At 40.6% G+C, this 19327-nt stretch overlaps 1 protein-coding gene across 3 annotated transcripts in view; it reads left to right on the forward strand.

Moving 5' to 3' along the window:
* adkb (adenosine kinase b) overlaps positions 1–19327 on the forward strand; it is a 93971-nt gene that overhangs the window by 16355 nt on the left and 58289 nt on the right. The window lies entirely within an intron of this gene.

Raw genomic sequence — 19327 nt, forward strand, 5'->3', positions numbered from 1 at the left:
AAAATGTGTGTCCTTGATGTAGATGGATTTATAAGAAATCTTATGGGATCACTTCTGCACTGGAGTCAATCACAAAATTTTCAACAGAGATTATTTCCTCTTTTAGTAGCGTCGCACTAGCTAAAGCCGTGGATTTAGTTTTGTTCACCTCAATTAAGACGTAGGCCTTGACAAGGATTTTTCATGTTTTATTTAAGAAGACGTTGAAGGAATTGCCCCAAGGTGCGTATCAAGTCCCTTGTGAAATCAGATAGAGGAGATTTTTATTGCAGGCCCTTGCTGGAGAAAGAGCCGTCACGCCCTCTGTTCCCTGTGAGAAGCGTTCAGTCAACTAAATTGGTCTTATAATGCCATGGCAGACCCCAGTCAGATGTTATTCTACTCTGTTTATTTGGATATTTACCCCCTTCAGAGGGAAGATGTAGAGCTGATCCCAAAATGCTCAAGATAACAAGAGTGTTTTCGTCCCCCACTCAGAAGTCTCAGAAACAGTTTCTGTCAATATATACCTTGAAGCGCTGACTTTTCCACATTTCACTTTCAGGTGATGGTGTTCTTTTATGAAAAATGTATAATGCATAACCGGCTCCCAGATTATCACATTGTAGCACCTGCAATATGTGAAACTTCAAACCCTGCTGTATTGTGGAAGCTGAACCTTCAAACACGAATGATATGCACTGCAGCACTGAATCCACATCAAAGGGCCCAGTGACTAAATGAGATGCTCGATCCAGGGCAGGTTTGCTCAGGAGCACTGTCGCCGCTGGAGGAGAGAGAGAAGTGTTCAGAGGCTTTGCACAGGAACCACTGCACATGCTGGGAAAACCCAGGGTGTGGGAGGATCAATGCGTTCGCCAGTAGAACTTGCACTTTCCTTCGCTTCATCGGAGGCTGTAATAGGTTAAATACTGCCGCTTCATACAAGTTAAGATTTCTGCACTATCAAGGAAAACCTAAACCTCAGCTTTAAGAAGATGCAGAATCAATGGTAATTGGATTTAGTCAAATGAGAATTGACCAAGCTGAAGCTTAGACTGATAAGTATTGTTTTCTCTGTCCACCGTCTCTGCCCTGCCCTTTGATCAAAATCATCTGTTGCAGTGTTTGCTAGTCATCAGCTGGTTGCCCTCAGTACTGCCTTCAGTCCAGCACATTAGTTTAAAAAAAAAAATGTTTTCATGCTTCATGGCTTCTGTTACTGCTTATCCATATTCAGAGCACACATTTTGACAAACTACAAGTCCCAGTGTAGATGTGTCAACACATTTATACTTCCTTAGCTGTGCACCAGTGCTCCTCAATAAGCCTTAGATCTTGTTTGGATCATGTCAGTAAAGTTGCAGGCTTGTATGCAGAGCTCTCTGTCTCTGATTCTTTAAAAAAAACCAAAAAACTACAATGATAGAAGTAGGTTGGAGGTTGCTGCCTTTGCCCAGGCTCTAACAAACACCATGCCCTGAAGGGGCATCCAACATAAAGGCTTACCTACTGGATGTTGCAGGGCTGTAAGGTAACAAAAACCAGCCCAGCGCTGCCTGCTCACATACAGTCTCACACATCAAAGAGCTTCTGCTCACATAGGGTGGGGCTGGAAACAACAATCATATTTTTTTTTTACAAAGTTGAAGGGAAAAATTGTGGCTTTTCTGTGCATGTGATCCAGAATGTGGTACCGCTGAACGTGCATGGTGTTTATCACAGGTGACAGAATCGGTGGGGGGAGTCAGTGGACTGGAGGGCTGTATCAAGAAGCAGAGTCAATTCATTTAGACAGAACATCAAAGTCCTCCAACAGCTCCTTAGGGCTGAGAGATTGAAGTCTGAACAGAGACAGGCTCGTAGGGAGTTATTGCTGCTGCTGCAGAAGCAGATCCTACTTGGAGTGGCTCGTGTAAACCATGCATTCTCATTATGATCCTCACAAATCAACATCATTGACATATTTTATTTCTTTGCACTAGAAGTAGGCTTTGTACACATTCAACAAAGGGACAAATTACCTTATGTAAGTGCCCAAACTATAAATGCATCTGAAAAAGTTTTGATTAATTGTGTTCCCTTTTCTTTATTTAGATTTTGTGCAATCATCAATTCACTGTGATGTCTTAATTAGTGTTTAGAAAGTGAAGGCTTTTGAAAAATCTGCAGTCTGTGTTATGGTTATGATGGCTGTTTAACATTTCCTCAGACTTGGTCAATCGTGGAAAGGGGTGAATGGGGCCCAGGCTTGGATGTTGGCTCTGAGCTCTTAATTGGAAACGCATGTGCACCACACTGTTGAAAGTTGTATTTAAAAAACAGAAAAATCCCACAGCACTACTTGACTTCGAAAAAGATCTTCGCCAGCTCATATTTTGTAGGGCAATACTTAAACTGGGTTTGATGTCTCATTGAAGGCACTGACTTATTTCTTGGGGTGAAAATATTCCATGACCTAATGTTTGGCTTTTACAGCTCGTTTTGTTAAATAAATAAAGAACAGCAACTTGCCTTCATTTGAATGGACTAAATGAATGCCTATGTCTGGTACCACTTAAGAGAAAAGAGGACAGTTAAGGAGAAAGAGTGGAGCTTTTGTGTTCAAACTATGAGACTAAACTTTTAGGAAGAAGTGTTTATACACTAAAAGAAGGCATTCACAATTTTTCTGTTGCTTTCAGTTTCCACTTTCATTCTTTTCACAGTTTGATTTAGTGTTAAGACAAATGGTTTTTGTGAAGAGACTTGGAGGCTTTTGACACATTTCATGGTGGTTCATTGTTTAGTGTCTGGGATCTACATAGGAGTTTTGAGTTTTTTTTGTTTTGGTTTTCATCACGTTGAGCGAGCTTGCAGTTGCGTACAGTAGATTTCAGTGCTGCTGGGCTGAAATGAGCACACTAATGACTGATTAAAACCTCTAAAACCTCAACCCTGGTGAGCTTTTGAGGTTCACACCACAGAAAGCAACCCTCTCAAGTATGTGCCTGTTGTTAAAGCAAAAGCCTCTTGTTTGTTTTAAGACAGGTTAATTGCAGAACCACTGTTAGCACCGCTCTGAGCCATTTTATGGCACCGGGGTCTTGCCGTTTCCTTCCCATTATGAAGCAGTGGAAGGTCACAGTCTGTTAAGCTTCTTGTGAGTCATGCATGAAGCCAAATGGATTTTTTTCCTTTTTCATTCCCATCTTCACTCATTGTAGACATTCCAGGTGTGCAAGTGTGCACTTGAGGGGGGGGGGCTGCCATTGTTTTCCTCGGCACAAGCAGCAGAAGCAAAGAACGCCTCATTCGCTTTGATGAGCGATGTGTTCATGCGTGGGCTTCAATGTCACCCGCCATGAGGCAGCTGTGAAGTCGCAGCTCATGTCTGTGGTGCCATTTACTCAATGATGAAGTGGGGAGATCTCTGTTGGTTCCACATCCACCTCCCCTTTACACACACAGTCTGAGCATGTGTTCCTCCCACGTCTACTGTATTATGACTGTATGTCACAGCTAATACCAGCATGCATTAAATCTCAAACTCTGTGATCACAATGATCAAGGTTGGCTGGTCGATTATGCAAGGCTTTGTCATCAGAAGGATTTGTTAACAGCTGATGGCCCCACCGCATGACGCCTTTTTTCTTTTGTTTCCTCAAATTTGACTTGCACACAAAAATAATTTGTTTGATTTAATTTTCCTCTCAGATACACAAGATTTGTGTTGCCCTGGCAAGAAATGGCACAGATTGCTGTATAGGTGACATATTACCGTCCCTGTTGAAGTTAATTTGCCATCAAATTTGTGACTTCATTTAAGCTGCCAAAGGGAAGACGTGGGGAGTAGATTGTAACTCATAAGTATGCATTGGAAAGAGTGTTGATTAACATTGAGGGCTCGAGAGACAGACGCACTCAATGTGTATCATCTGGCCTCAGAGGCTGGCAGTGGAATTAAATGTGATATCTTGCATAACGTGTCCTTGCTTTAAGTCCTTGGTTCCAGGCTCAGGAAGAAAGGCTGGGTCATTGGCTTGCTTGCTTTTTTCTTGGCTGTTGTACAGTTGCCCGAGCTCCAGGCGAGCTCTGAGTGAAATCTGAAAGGACTTGTGAAACTGACAGTAGTTTACATATCTGGCAGTGTTCTCATGTCAAATTACAGAATGATATTTTACACAGGACACTTGGTGCGGCTGCCACGTCCCTTTATTCTGCAGTTAAAAGCAGGCTTGTATATCTGGTGCACAAGCAATGAAAAAGATATTGCTCATGGCTTTGTATGGTCTAAGAGCCTCTCAGACTGTAAACAATGGTTCATTAAACAAACTATCGGTTGGACTCATTTGTTGACAGAGGTCAAGCAGCTGATGAATGAAAGGATGATTGTGCATTTGTGCATTTCACACAACTCTTCTGCATATTCGTATGATTATTGAATGATGCCCCTCTCTCATATTTCCTCGCAGAGTGTCTGTGGCAGTAGTATTTATTTGGCACATTCTCAGCATGCTCCCACTCTTGCGGTTAAAGTGTTGCATAGCAACTGAGAAAAACAGCTTTAAATATTTTGGTTAAAAAGGTTTTAAGAAAATAAAGAACAGCCTGCAATTACTGTTCATTTCTCCTGAGTTCATAAGTTTAAGGAGGTGTAGTATTGTGCCAAGTAATAAATGAAATACCAAATTAGGCTTTGTGTTTGCTTGGAAAAACTGAGAAATGGTATGTCTAGAATATTGTGTCCCCTTGTGCCAATTCAGTTATTCATCTATAGTTCTTTTGTTTATTGAATAAATGCTGGCAGATGTCTGCACCTCTGCTAATTCATAACAGTTTCGAAACAAAGCTCACAGTAGTTTTCAGAGTGTGGTTTGGCTCAGTTTTCAAGAGTATATCTGTGACAGGATGGAAAATGTGTAGGTGAGTGCAGATTTGAAGTGATGTGCCTCAGGAAAACGGATGGGGATAGAGCGACAGGGATGGGGGCGCATGTGGAGAGAGAGAAGGCTGGATGACGCACAGCAGGTGACAGACAGACACTAATAGTAATGGCTCTTATCAGTGCTTCGCTCGCTCCCTCTTTTCACATGGGCTCTGACATCCTCCTCCTACTCCACCCCCTCCATCTAGCAGGGGGTGCTGGGAGCTCGCTGGGTTGTGCAGCCCGCTCAGACGGAAAGAGCCTGCCAAACACCGGTCCCCTCACATATAAATTGCATCATTAACATCGCCTAGATTATTCCAAGCTCTCCCACCGGGTTTATGGCAGCACCAGCTCAACTTAACTATTTGACTCACTGAAGATATTCAGGTTTCTGAGTGAGCTGTGTTCAGATCTGCGGTGAAATGCGCCAGTTCCATTCTCTCTTAAGGTTTTAAACAAATCCAGAGGAAATGTCTGTATTTTTTCACCCAGTCAGGCTTATTATATTGTCTAACGTGCTTGAGTTATAAAAACTTAAGTTGTGTGTTGTCTCACTGGTAACACGGTAAAGATTGAGTGACATCGCTGAAATAAGTTTCACAATATTCATATTTTTCTACTATTTAAATGTCTAACATTGTATAACAGATGTCACCTAATATCTATACCTATAACTGTTATACATTGCTATACATTGTGTCAGATAAGACTCTTTGCATGTATAATACAAAAATTTGATACCCATTTTTGGTGCTTTTATTATTATTTTTTTTTTTACAACTTACATTATGTATGACAGCTCCATGTAAAATAAGATAACACAGTGTGGTTTCTATTTTCACAGAAAGTCAATAAACATTATAGTGTTTACAGCGATTGCAGTTGTTAGAATCTATTTCATGATGCAAAAGTCCCAGAAAACAACTAAACTGATCATCTATTAGCTACATCAAACTGTGTTTCAGTCTTACGCCTTACACCACACAAAAAGTCTTCATATCTGTGAAACAAAAAAGTTTTAATTAGTTTTGTTAAATTGGATAACTATTTTGTAGAACAATAACACAATATTATGCTAGTTTGATATGATGTAGTGCTGCAACAGTTAGCAGAGTAATTGATTAGTCAATGAAAAGAAAATTCAAGTAATATTTCAAGCCAAAATGTCAAACAGGCTTCAGCTTTAGACTCAGAATTGTGAGCATTTTCTGCTTGTTGTGTTTTTCTATCAATATGAATTGAACATCTGTATGTTTTTGACTTTTAATCAGACAAAAGAAGCAATTTGAAGTTAAAACTGTGATGGACATGTCACTATTTCACGATTTTGTTGTTTTTATTATATAAAAAATACAAATTATTCTTAATGTGATTCCAGAAAGGCAGTGCGTGATATAATAACAATGAATGAATGAACAGCAAATGGTAGTTATAAACAGCAAACACTACTTGACCATAAAGTGTTCTTTTGTAAATGACTTGAGACAGTCTGTGATATGCTGCACCTCAGATGGAGGCTCTTAAATCTGCAGTATCGCTGAATGGAGCTTTCTCGTCAGATCACTTGGCAATTAACTCTGTAATTACTATCCGAGGTCAGGGTTAAGCTCCGAGTTAAAGGTTGGAGCAGCAAACATTTTTATATGATCCTCTTACTCTATTATCCTTTCTCACTACTACAAGGTTTCACCTCATGGGGAGAATACATTACACAAAACCCCTTGGCAATTACTCCTCAATGAACATCCTCATGGTGTATAGTCTGTATGATTAATCTGGAATCCCTCTTGCCCCTGTCCAACCACAGAACTGGCTCTGCTTACCATGCAAGTTTCATTTTCACCTGAACAAATGGCTCCTTTAGACAAAAAGTGCCAACCTTTTCCTTTTACTGGCTGCTTGGGAGGAAAAAAAGAGGGAGAGCACAACCTCCTGCAGTAATAACAGATATCCCAACAAAGAGAAAAAGGAGGGGTAGGGTCAGAGTGGTTGCTGGTGGGGAGTTTTTTTGGAAGGGGGAATGCTTAATAGTGTTGAATAAAGGAACATTTATTTTTGTGCTTCGGCCTGTAACAGCCTCAGGAAATAGCTCAGTCTCTTGATCGGGAGCAAATCCTATTAACTTACAGTGCTCTCACTCAGGGTAATGGGCTCCACCTTGAGACATGGGAGAGCACTTTTCCCTCTGACACATTGATACCAGTGTCTGGAGGGCTTGGCGTTGGGTAGTCTAACACTTGGGCAGAGACTAATCAAGTCAAACAATCTGCTGGGCAGGAGCAACACGGAGTGAGGATGTTGATATCCAGCAAGCTCATTCAACAGGCCCCTTCACACGTTCCTAACCCAATAGCAAAGGATCAGTGCACGGGATCAGTTCAAGATCAGGTTATTCGAGCCCCTGAGAGTGGTAAAGCGATCCCTGAGCAGCTTTTGCTTTCTCAGGAGTGAGTGGAGCTGTCGGCCCCGTTATAGACTTCTAGGGCCAGGGCCAAAAGGAACTACTGGGGTCTCCATTAATTTCTGTTCAGCAAGGGAAAGACTGTGTGTCCATGAAGGTGTTTGCACTGTAAGAAACTCAATCTTCAGTATGCCAACAACCACGGTCCCAAAGTCAGTTTTTAGAGAAACTCTTGTGGTCGAAACATGGGGTACCTCTTGTTTATTATTCTCTGTCAGGAATGTGATTTTTCAAAAATGGCTGTAGTTAGTTTAGAGTTCTCACATGCTGTAATTACAGAAATGGGAGCCCTTTATCAAACCGTAACTACTCCAATTAAGACACTGTACTGGATTGAAAATTGCCTTTGTGGGTGGCAGCTGTATCCTCTGATAAAAAGCAATAAATTGCACATTTCTGTTCACATCTCTTATAGTTTTGAGTGTTTGCACCTTTTGAAACCTCCTAAAGCCTCATCTAAACGTATCTTAAACATGACCACATTTGATGCTATGTGACTCCACTGATGGATCGCCTCAGCCTGGGCCTGCTCATAAATCCATGTTCAATGGCATGTTCTTCTCCTGTCACCATTACCCCTTGTGCCTGCTGTCATCCGGCTGTCTTATGTCTGCAGAGTTACAGTGTGCACCTGTCAGATACAATTTATGGCAAGCAATTTGTTGTGTACCATGGGAGCTGCAGTTTCTTGAGAACTTCTTTCTCTTTTTCCTGTATTTGTTGCACATTGTACATCGGTAGTCATTTGGATAGAAAGTGAACTATCTCCAGGTTTTGCTAGATTTGCACGTCCCCTTTTGGGGTTTAGATTATCTAAAAAGTGCGTTACCAGTAAGACTAAGAAAAGGTTGTTTTTCTTACTTCCTGAAGCGTCGATGTTTTGGAAGTACACATTTTCAATCCAGACAGCAACATTAGTTGGCTTGCGATGAGCTGTCACCAGCTTTGTTTAATACAATAAAAGGAAATGAATGCGCAGCAATTAGATGTTTGTTCTGTGTCATTGTTGCACGGCTGCGCCACTGGTGCTTGTGCTCTCAGCTAGGATTATCGCCCCTAAGAGGGGGAAGCATTACAAAATGACAGCCTCTCATGTCGAACAAGTCAAGCTGATTCAGTGAATATTGAAGAGGTTCCCACCACATGTTCTCCTGCATGTTAAGGGAGCAGCGTTAACCTTGTTTTGATTTGCATCTCCTTAGCAATTAAGATAATATGTCGTAATTAGAATTTTAATGTACCGCTGTGAGATTTTTGATAATTATACAGAATTCTCCGTGGTGATTTTCTCTTTGCCTGCTTGTCTTCACAGATGAATTCATGGCTGATTAGATCACTGCTCTAATCAGATTTGAGTTACATTGTGAGATATCGTCCCACATGTCTCTGTCAAGCTGAGTTACTCAGTGTAACTGTGAAACAGTTAAAGTGACAACACATATGTTCAATAGGAAGTTTACAAATTGTACTTTTACAAGCAGCAGGTCGCTTCATAACAGCAGATAACAAGCTGAGGTAGAACTTCAGTCTGTCACTTCTATATAATTAAGTAGGAAGGCTGGTTAGTTAAGTATGATGGTGTCTGGTGCTCTGACTCCCTCCTTCATTTATACACTGTTTTTTACATAATAAGCACTCAACAGTTTGCTGTTGTTGTGAACAGTAAATTGAAATTTGTGGTATCACTGAGAGTTGCAGTGTTGCAACACATCCAGCAATAGCTCTCTGTTGCATAGTGGAGGTTTTGGCTAAAAGTATGCTTTTACATTTTTATTACATTTGAGTGCACTACATAGTGGATAAGTTATACTCAGATGAAATGGCCAAAAGTAATCATAGTGCAATATGATATCAAAAAGGAAGTGATTTCAGTGCACCACTGATCTTTAATTGTGCCTCAAGGACAATATTTTTGATGTTTTTTTTTTTTTTTATATGCCATGGTTGCAGCCTAGATGTAGAGATAGTAATGGCAGTCAGTCAGCTGGCTGGTCTGAAATATTGAATGGATTGATAATGGGGGATCTTGTTTATTCTAAATAGGTCATATTTAGACGCGTTGCACACTGCAGATTGTAACATTACCAAACTGACTGCATATTAAAATAGATATTAAAATGTTTAATATCGCTGTCTTAGCTAGGGATAATGGTAGCATATAATATACCATGCTAACATTAACGTTAAATACTATGGTAATTTGCTAAAGCTAGCATATTAAAACACTATACAAATCTAACACTAATTAGTCCGGATTCCATTTTTTCAGTTGGTTGTCAAATTAAAAAAAAATGATTTTCAGCAACATCACAAGTTTAGAAAGTTGCTAATTAGGACTATGTTTAAGTTGATACAGTTTAAGCAGACACTTGCCAACCAATAATAAATTAGTGTTTTTGTGGCTGTGAAATCTTATAAATATTAGCCTTAGTTTGCCTAACTAGGTTAGATGGCGTTAATCTCACAAAACAGATGCAACATATAGACAGATGTAATGAAGGGGCTATATGTATTCAATCCATTTCAGATTGTATTGTTGGAGTTTTAGCAGGTCAGATGAGGTTTTGATAATGAATGTGAAGGTTTCCCTGTTTATTAGTCTATGCAGCCCACAGTGCAGCACTAGGATCATTCCACATAACGCATATTTTGTCAGTGTATGGGACCTCAGTACATTAACTATGGTTGTTTGTTGTGTGTCTGCCTGTGTTTTCAGAGTGCTGTCTCCTAACTGCTTGTTTTTATTCGGCACAAGACAGCAGCCAATATTCCCCTTGGCCTTTTCAGTACAACAGTACAAACCAGTCAATATTGGCAGGAGAATATTTTCCTGCCCCGAGTTGCCACGGTATCAATACTTGAGAACGATAACAGGGGGCAGGGTAAATGAACAGAGATCTGCAAAGAAAAACTAAACCTGAGACCTCTTTGTGGTGCGAAATTGGCCACCACAAAGGAATTAATGACGGATCCTTCCAGCATAATTGTCTAATTATGCTGGGCAGATGGGGCACTGCTTTAACTAGGACACATTGTGCTACCTCTCCAGACTCTCCACAACAAAAGGCAAACCAGTGTGACAGCCTCTTCAGCAGTGAGTGGGAGGGAGAGTGAAAGAAAGAAAATGGAGAGAGAGAGAGAGAGAGGAGAGGAGAGAAAAAAAAAAAACTGGGTCTGTCACAGAGCCATTCCTCCACTCGACATGTTACCACAGAAACAAATGTATGGTGTAAACACTGCGTGGATCACGGCTCCTGGGAGGTGAATCACTGCAGTGTAATGAGGTTGGTTTACATGCTGCTTCTCAGCTTCCCACCCAGGCTAACTCAATACTTAAACCCTCTAATTAAAGAGAATCGGCCACTCGATAATTGATCACATCGGTTGCCTCGGCATACGCCATCACCGTAAGGCTTCACGCCACTGTTTATTAGAGCTGCCTGCCTGCTTTGTCTCCTGGGAAGACAGAAGGAAGGGAGATGATACAGGGGAGGGGTACGCAGGGATGAAGCAAAGGTAAACATGTAAAGAAATTAAATCTCCATTCATGAAAGCTGCTATTAAAGTAGCAGTGGGACCAACAGTAGAATATCATGTAGCAGTTTTTGTCTCATGGGTCTTTCAGGTACAGCTGTACATGTCACTCAGTAGAAATACTGCTAGTCTTTGGAGGCAATACTTCCTGTATGTAAAAGTTATTACAAGGGCATCAGGTAATCTATGACAGTGAGTATAATAATGAATATATAATAGTTATTTTAATATAAAGTGGTGAAGAGTAGAGTGTACATACTTGATACAGAGCAAAGATGCATGGCTTAGGTAAAAATCTTGCATGTGTGCATACATTAGAACACTGTGTAAGGACAGTGCAGGTGTATGAATAATTTTTTTTTTTTTTTTTGATGTTATTCATTTTCCCCACCTGGCACCTCTCATGCACTTGTCTAAACAGACGGTTATTGTAGACCTGTGTTATTTTGACCACTGAAGTCCATGACTGTGTTTTGACGCAGGTAGACAGAAAGTGACAGCACTGATGTCTGAGTATCTTCAGGGCCTCTGACACACTGTATAGATTTCCTCTGATTCCCTGTGGCGTGGGGTAATTGCTGAGTTTCAAAAATTGATTTATGGAAAATAAAAGTCATAAAGGCTAGGACTGGGAGTGGAACTGGGTGTGGATTAGCAATATTAGGCAGTGAAGAGACAGAAACTGGGCTGCTGGAGGAACATCACATACAGTTGCATGTATTTGTGGTAAATGGGTCTGGAGTAAATACACAGAGTACACCTGCAGAGTAGACAAAGCAGCTTATTACAGATGGCTCTGAGCAGGTGTGGTGGAGTCAAAGAAGATATATGACTAGAGTCAGTCTTTTGAGCTAATTTCTCCTGAAAGGTGTTTGGTCCTTTTGTTTGCTTGATGTTATTTCTTCAAAGCACAACAGTCACCATAGTCAAAGCAGTACAATATCATGCTGCTAAACTGTGCCAAAGTCAGTAATTATTCATTTACAATAACATAAAATTATTCCCCATTAGGAATTATTAAATGAAAAACATTACATATTTTTTCCATTACTGAGTGCATGCCATTATTACCTTGTCAGAAGGGCTACTACTGTAGTTGTGGAAGTGTGTAAAAAAAAAAAAAAGTATGTAAAGTTAAGAAGCTATAATTAAGGCTTATTCATCAAAATGGCTTTTTGATTATGAGATTTGTAATAAGTTAATCTCATTTGTAGTTATGAGCTGTACAGCAATCTGACTTTGACCTGACAAATAATTATAGTTTTCCTTGGCCTGATGTTTTTGTACAGGAGTGGGATCTGATCAGTCTGTCATGTCTGTATTGGCAGCGACCCATTTGGCACCTCACTAAAGAGAAACATATTATTACAAAGTGGGTGTAACTTCCTTATGCCAATCACAAAGTGCTGGTTTGGCATTTCTGAATTCCTGGCTGGCAGCTGTTAGCGATTTCATTGCCTTTTAGAAAAGCTTGCTGGGGATTTCCCATCATTAACAATTATATAAAAAAATCTTCTTACACATACAGTGACTGTACACTGGCAGACCAGAAAAATAGAAACCCTTGTATACTGTGATAGTCAAAGACAAAAGTGTTTTGTCTTATTACAAATCAAAAACTTACTTTTTGTTGTTGTTACTGTGTATTTTTAAGTAAGGAAGGCAAAAATGTTTCAGAAACTCTTATATGAAATCCAACATAACACCACAGACTGCAGTCTGAAAACACACCATGGAGTTGAGTTAACACCTCTCTGAAATAGTGTTAACAATTAAAAGCTAGAAAACAGTCAGATAATGCACTGCTCTGCCAAGGCTGCATAATCCTCTTAGCCCTGAATGTTACATTGTTATATTATTATTTTTATTCAAATATGATTTCAATAATACATATTTTGAAATGTGTTATTTTAGTAGTAGAAAAAGTATCTGCATCTAGACCAGCATCAGAGAAAATAGTAAGAATGCTCTGGATAACTGATGGTTTTTCATGTTTTTGGTGGTATTAATCCCATGAAAAGCCCAACACCAGCAATGAATTGATCCTACTAACAGGTAGGCATACCTGTATATCCCAATCGGAACTAAGAGCCACAGAGCTCTATTGTTGTCCAAAAACTGCTAAATACACATCAGTCAGCCACAGTGTTGCACTGGCTGACATGCTCCTTCATTACCGTGAACACAGGCACTGTGGTTTATTTTGAGTCAATCCCACATACACCGTCCTGCTGCAGTAAATACTCACTAGAGCGCCAAATGTGTTCATTAGGAACCAATGGGCCTGGGACTGGGATTTGTTGACATTATGAAAAACACAGAACAACACCAGCCTTATCCTTGTTCTCTGGCTCACCGGCCACATTTTCACCAAATTTCACTGAAATCTGTAAACAAGATTTTTGAGATATGCTGCAAACTCACACAGTAATAGAAAAACAAAATGCACCAAAACAACCTCACTGGCAGAAGTGATTACAAATTTAGTGCATAACAAAATTAGCTTATTTATTTAAATTTGACTCTTGTTTTTTTTTTTTTTTTTTTTTTTGCATTGGCTTGAATTCCAACATACTGTACATTTTATATTTTCTGGTCATTAAATATATGACACTCATAAACCTTTGTCTTCCAAATGTTTCTTCTTGGTCTCTGAAGACAGCTACAGTACGTAATGATTTCCCCTGAAACAGACTAGCATGTCTGGTGTTATTACACTAACACGATATTAGAGATGGAAGCCACAACTATTAGTCTTGAGATATAATTGAAGATTTTTTTAGGCACACAGTTGGTTTATACTTAAACGTATAACACCAAAAGAACAAGTACATCTTGTTAGCATCATGGTTATTTACTCTTTCTGCAGAGGTTACAAAGTGAAGTTAAGTTTGTTGATCTTGGTATCCTTCTGCACTCATTGGTTTTTATTTCAAGGGTGTGAGAGAGACGGAGCACTTCCCCTGGCTCTGAGCGTATCCTATGTGCTGTGTTATTGTACTGGTGACCTTGGTTCTTCTCTAAAAGCCTTCTGTCAGTGCAAATTCTTACAGGCACACAGCCCTGTAGTGTTGGCTGAAAACTCATTGAATCTGCTTTGCCAAAGCCAACAGGGCAGAATGGTGCAGGTGCCGCACTGAAATTGGTTTGCTTTTTGCTTAAAAGTAAAGTGTGCTTCACCCAGAAAGGCTCTCTCTAAACAGTCTCTGTAACCAGAATCAGCTCCCTGTGCTCCACTTTGGGGTTATGGTTTCACTGGAATTAAAAAACTGTTTACACTGTGCGAAACAAATATATGAATTGGGTTCTGCTACTAGACTGTATATATTTGTGTTATGAAAACTGCTCAGACAGTGATATGTAGCCATTCCAGTAAATATTCAGTGTGGGCTGGGAGTTAGGTGAATCAGTGTTGGCCCACGCTCAGTTTTTAAAGATTATTATGAGACTGTGATTTCATGGAGAAAATAGACTGAATGAGATCGAATTCTGTTTTTTGGCAGAAGGAAAGGCTTGTTGGCACACACAACAGTATCTAAATAGAAATCACATTTTTTCACTCAAGTTAGATTTAACTGGAGTGCATTGTCCTCCTTTCTGGCTCAGGGACTTTACTGTCTAGAAATGTAAATGTCGCAGCCGCAGAGTTTCGGTATATTAACATTATTGGAGCATAGGGTGTTATATCTGGCAAGGAGAGTTCATTTTGAGACTGCTTGGAAACACTGTATATGTAAAGAACATCTGCCACAGACCTTAGTTTCTCCTCTTAACCTGCAAAGTGTTAAATAGGTCAGTGCTATTTCCCTTCTTTTTCTGTGGGGTTTGTAAAATGCACTGGATACCGGACCAAATCATTAGCATGGATGAAATCCAGAGCATTAATGGTAACCAGGCAGAGTCGAATGACATTGTTATTGCAGCCGTTCCCAGGAAAGTGAGGGGAGCAGAAAATTTATATTTGATTTATAGCAGGGTTTGAATTTATGTTCCAACTCTCAATACGTAAGTGATCTTCGCCTGACTTCTCACAAGAGAGGGCCCCACAGCATCTGGTGCTGGAAACATCTCTATATCAAACGGAGTTCCTTCTAGTTTCTTTTTGCACTGCTCCACCACCAAGAATTTTCACCTGTAGGGGATATAGCATTACTATGTTTATTGGAGTGGATTCAAGTCTGAGCCTTGAGAAATTATCAGATGAGTGAAATAAGTTCCTCTTTGTGGGAAACATCAAGCAACAGGCTATGAGACACATTTTTGTGTTTCAGTTTTCTGCTATTTGCTACTACTGTACTCTATGCTCTTCATGATGGCAAAGATGAAGCTAAGTCATTATTTACCTTGGTTTATTATGTACAAAATGGTATTTGATAGCTTGATTGTCTTCTCAGTATTGCAAGCAGCATGGCATGGATATAAAGATCTTTGATTTGCTCTGCTCAAGTGCTGTTATTTATTGGGAGTTCTTTCTCCAACAGCACGTTGACGAGAGCAGAAATATACTGCTCACTGTCACTGTGAGTGTGCTTTTGAATCCTTGAAACATCGTATCTTCACATTATTATCTGCTTGAAATGATGATACGAATACCATTCTTTATGGTTTGGTAATAACTGCCTTATTTTTCATAGGGACGCAGAGCATTATTTATCACTGGCAGTGTTCATGGGGATTAATGATGCATAACTCTGTTGGAGTTGTCTGGCATACCGCACCAGCCGAAGAAATCTGGAAGGTTATCAGAGCAATAAATCCCAAGTTTTTTGCCGTTGTTTGTCACGATGCATTGCAGCAGCCAGTAGTTCGGATGGTTCCAGCTTGTTCTCCTCCTCACATCCTCTCTGTAAGCCATCAGAAAAATAACACAAGTTGTTTAAGCTGCCAGTTGATAAGGTGGGATTTGATTGCACAACATCAAAGTTCAAAGTGGGCAACTATTCTTAAAATCTTCTCCTTGTTCTGTTGAGTCTGTCTGTGCCGAGCTGGGTGCTGGGGATGGGATAAGTACGCCGAACACTCTGTCCACCTCTGATGTTCGTTCTTGGCAATGAGAACATGAGCACAGTCTGTTCAGTCTTGCATTTTAACTGTTTTGTCAATTGCCGTCATCCAATTCTGTTACGTCTATAAACTGAAAATTAAATTAGGTGTGCAGACTGTTACACAGGTTCAATCTATATCCCCCCCCCCAACAACAGCAGCAGTATGTCTTTCATCATGGCTTATTTTCTCAGTTTAATTTATTGATTAAATTGCCTCTTTAACTTGCCAAGCAGGAGGAAGCCATCCATGCATTGTCCATGATCCAGGCAGAGAGGAAGATTCAGTCTATTAGTGCAATGATAGGGCCTTTACTGCTGCGAGCTCACTGATTGAATGGCATCCCTCTCAAGGTCAGGCCAGAGCTAAGAGCTATTTTCTGCTTACCTGTGCAGCCAGCCGGCCACAGAATCTGCACACAAACTGCCTTTACACCGACGAGCTTAGTAAGCAGAGAAGCTCATCGCTGATATTTCCAGCTGGTAACATGAAGAGAAACCTCTTTCCCTGCAGAAAAGGACACAAAGGCAGGAGTAATATGATAAGTGAGATCTTGCTACAGTGCGTAAAGACATTAGGAATGTTGTTTTTCAATCTGCTCCAAGGGCCAAATCATATCCTCCCATTGTTTCCCTGTCAAAGTAAACAAATGGTAAATGTGAATCAGTTTGCTGCAAACATGCAAGCAGGGTCAGAGGTCAAGCTGGGAGCATAGCTGTTTTGTCTGCTTGTTTCTGATGAACATGAAGTGCCTTGCCTGGTTTCCTCAAAACTGCAAGCATCTACCTGAAATAATGCAGTATGATCACCATTAACTGAATTTGTGCCAGTGACTTATGTTTAGAGACTCTACTTTGTATGTACCCAAATCTCTGTTAAACAATATTGAACTCTGTCAGTGATCAAGCAATGGATACACTGTGAGATTAGAGTTAATCACGTTGGCAAAGGGTTGTTTTTGCTGAATGTTTTTAATCATTATTTAGTTAATTGTAATTTATGTCACCAAATGCTGCCATAACACTCATTAGAGCCCACTTCCCAGCAGCTAATGTTTTGAAGTGAATTTTCCGCACTGCCACATTAAATTTAGCCGGGACTGACCTGTTCTAAGCCCTGAAACTGGGGCTGTCATTTGGTGTGTGTCTGAGGAAAGAAAAAAAAAACATGGATCATTCGTGCTGTCACCATATCCATGGGTGGTACTGCCACCTCCATAAGATCAAAGCACTGTGAAAATCCACCACACTGTGTACAAGGGTGTTGCGAGAGGGGTGGGGGGCAGAACTGATTCACCTGTGCAAGGGCCGAGCACAGCTGCACTCCCACCAGCTGGAGTCCTCGGACCACAGGTAGGATTAGAGGCTTTAGCTGCAAAGGTCCCTCATGATTTCTCTGCCTGAACCTTTATGGCAACAACTCCTGGAAACACAAATGCCACTTTATGATCACTTAATAACACCTCCATTCTCATTTCATGCACAAATATTCAGTAAATCAGCTCCTGTGCTGTTATAGTCATCGTCTCTGCAATAAATAGGACAGACCAGTAATCTGGGACTCCCAGCCCATGAATTTGGTGTGAAGGCATTTTCTCTACTTCCCCATCCCCTAGATAGGTATCACTATATGGCCCGCCATTGTGAAGATGTTCTCTGACTTCTGCATCCGAACTCAGCCCTCATGCCTGCCAGGTAAACCTGTCTGCTTCTTTGCTGCTGCGATAGGGGAGTTTGGCTCTTACTGACTGAAACAACATCACCTTGTTTATCCTGTAAATAATTCACCCTCCCGGGCAACAGAAACAAAATCAAGGTTGTGTGTTTAACAAGGGAGGCGAGGAATGAAGAGGAGCCAAAAAAAAAAATCAGGTGTTTCCTTTTTAGATAAACTTGGCGCCTGGAGACAGCGACACATCCCTGATTCCTATGCAGCGCGAAGATGCTGCACTGAGATATGTATGGTTGTGTGTGTGTGTGTGTGTGTGTGTGTGTGTGTGTGTGTGTGTGTGTGTGTGTGTGTGTGTGTGTGTGTGTGTGTGTGTGTGGTGGGGAGGGGAGGTGGGGAGGGGTTTATTTTGTGTGCTCACTGAACTTGCCCTTTGATAGCTCTCTGAAGAGGGTGCAGAGATACTGTCGGGGACATTCTCGTCGTGTTTAACATCAGAACCTATGGAGTGTGTCGGGGCGTCATTGAGTTTGATGCTTATCATCAGGGGCTGTTCCCAGGAGCTGTCACCTCCCCACCCGCTGCCCCGTCTGTGACACACATATGTGTACACAGACACATGAGCTGCCTTGGTTCTGTTTTGGTGCTTTGTTGTATAATATCACTCCCCTAGGACAGTGTACCAGAGATTAGTATAGACAGATTATCTATTCCCTCCTTCTCTCTTGTAGCGTCATTTGTATTTTGGGTTTTTTCTGCTTGTCAGGTTTAAAACATGGCTGATACTATGTACAGCCCATAAGTATTTGGAAAGCAACACATTTGTTTCATTTGCATGTTTCTTTTCCAGTAAATTAGATCTGAAATGAAACAATCATTGATTCTTAAGCCAAATGTTTTCATGCTCATTTTCAATTTGCACAATGTCAGAAATACCAGAAAACAGCACAAATTCAAAAAGAAATCTGAAAAACCACCAAGTCTTTACACTTGGCTGAAGTAAAGGAGTTTGGTACAAGAGATAAAAATGTGGTAAGCGCAGATGGAAACAGATGAACAATAAATTTGTGGTCCCTGCCTCTGCTTTTTCCACTGTAGACCAAGCACCTACATCTCACTTACAAAAATGCCTTCACCAGAAAAATTGTCATGAACTTCAAATTCTAAGTCTTTATTTAAGGAGATTTAAAAAACCTTAACCTTGTTTGTTGATGTTAAAATAAAATAAAAAATAATAAAATAAATGATGCTGAAATGATCAAAACAAGAGGAAATGATTCACCAAATGCTGTATTGTACATCTGAACATCAGTAGAACATTGGCCATCTTTATACTGCCCTATAGCCAGAGCCTAAGGCTGCATGACCACCATGAAACAATCATTACAAAAGTAGACTGAAGTAGTGATACACACATGAGCCAGGCACTGATCAGTACACCACGAGGATCTGGATATTTGAAGTTCATATTGGGCCGGATTCCCATTGGGCTACATGCTATGCCTCTCCTTTGAGTGTTGATTGCAGAGAGGAGAATGTGGTTGACTGATCTGAAAGGAAATTACTGGAGAGGGAGCTTATCCATGCCTTTGACTGATAATCAGCTCATTATCGTGTTGATCATTTACAGCTCTCCCTCTCGCCTGCGCTATGTTCTTTTAGCTGTGTCACTGAAGCAGAGCACAGAGACTTTTAATGGCTTGGCAGGGAGCCCGCTGTGGTGAGGCAGAGTT

Source organism: Mastacembelus armatus, chromosome 19 (assembly GCF_900324485.2).
Source record: "Mastacembelus armatus chromosome 19, fMasArm1.2, whole genome shotgun sequence".
Classification (NCBI taxonomy): domain Eukaryota; kingdom Metazoa; phylum Chordata; class Actinopteri; order Synbranchiformes; family Mastacembelidae; genus Mastacembelus; species Mastacembelus armatus.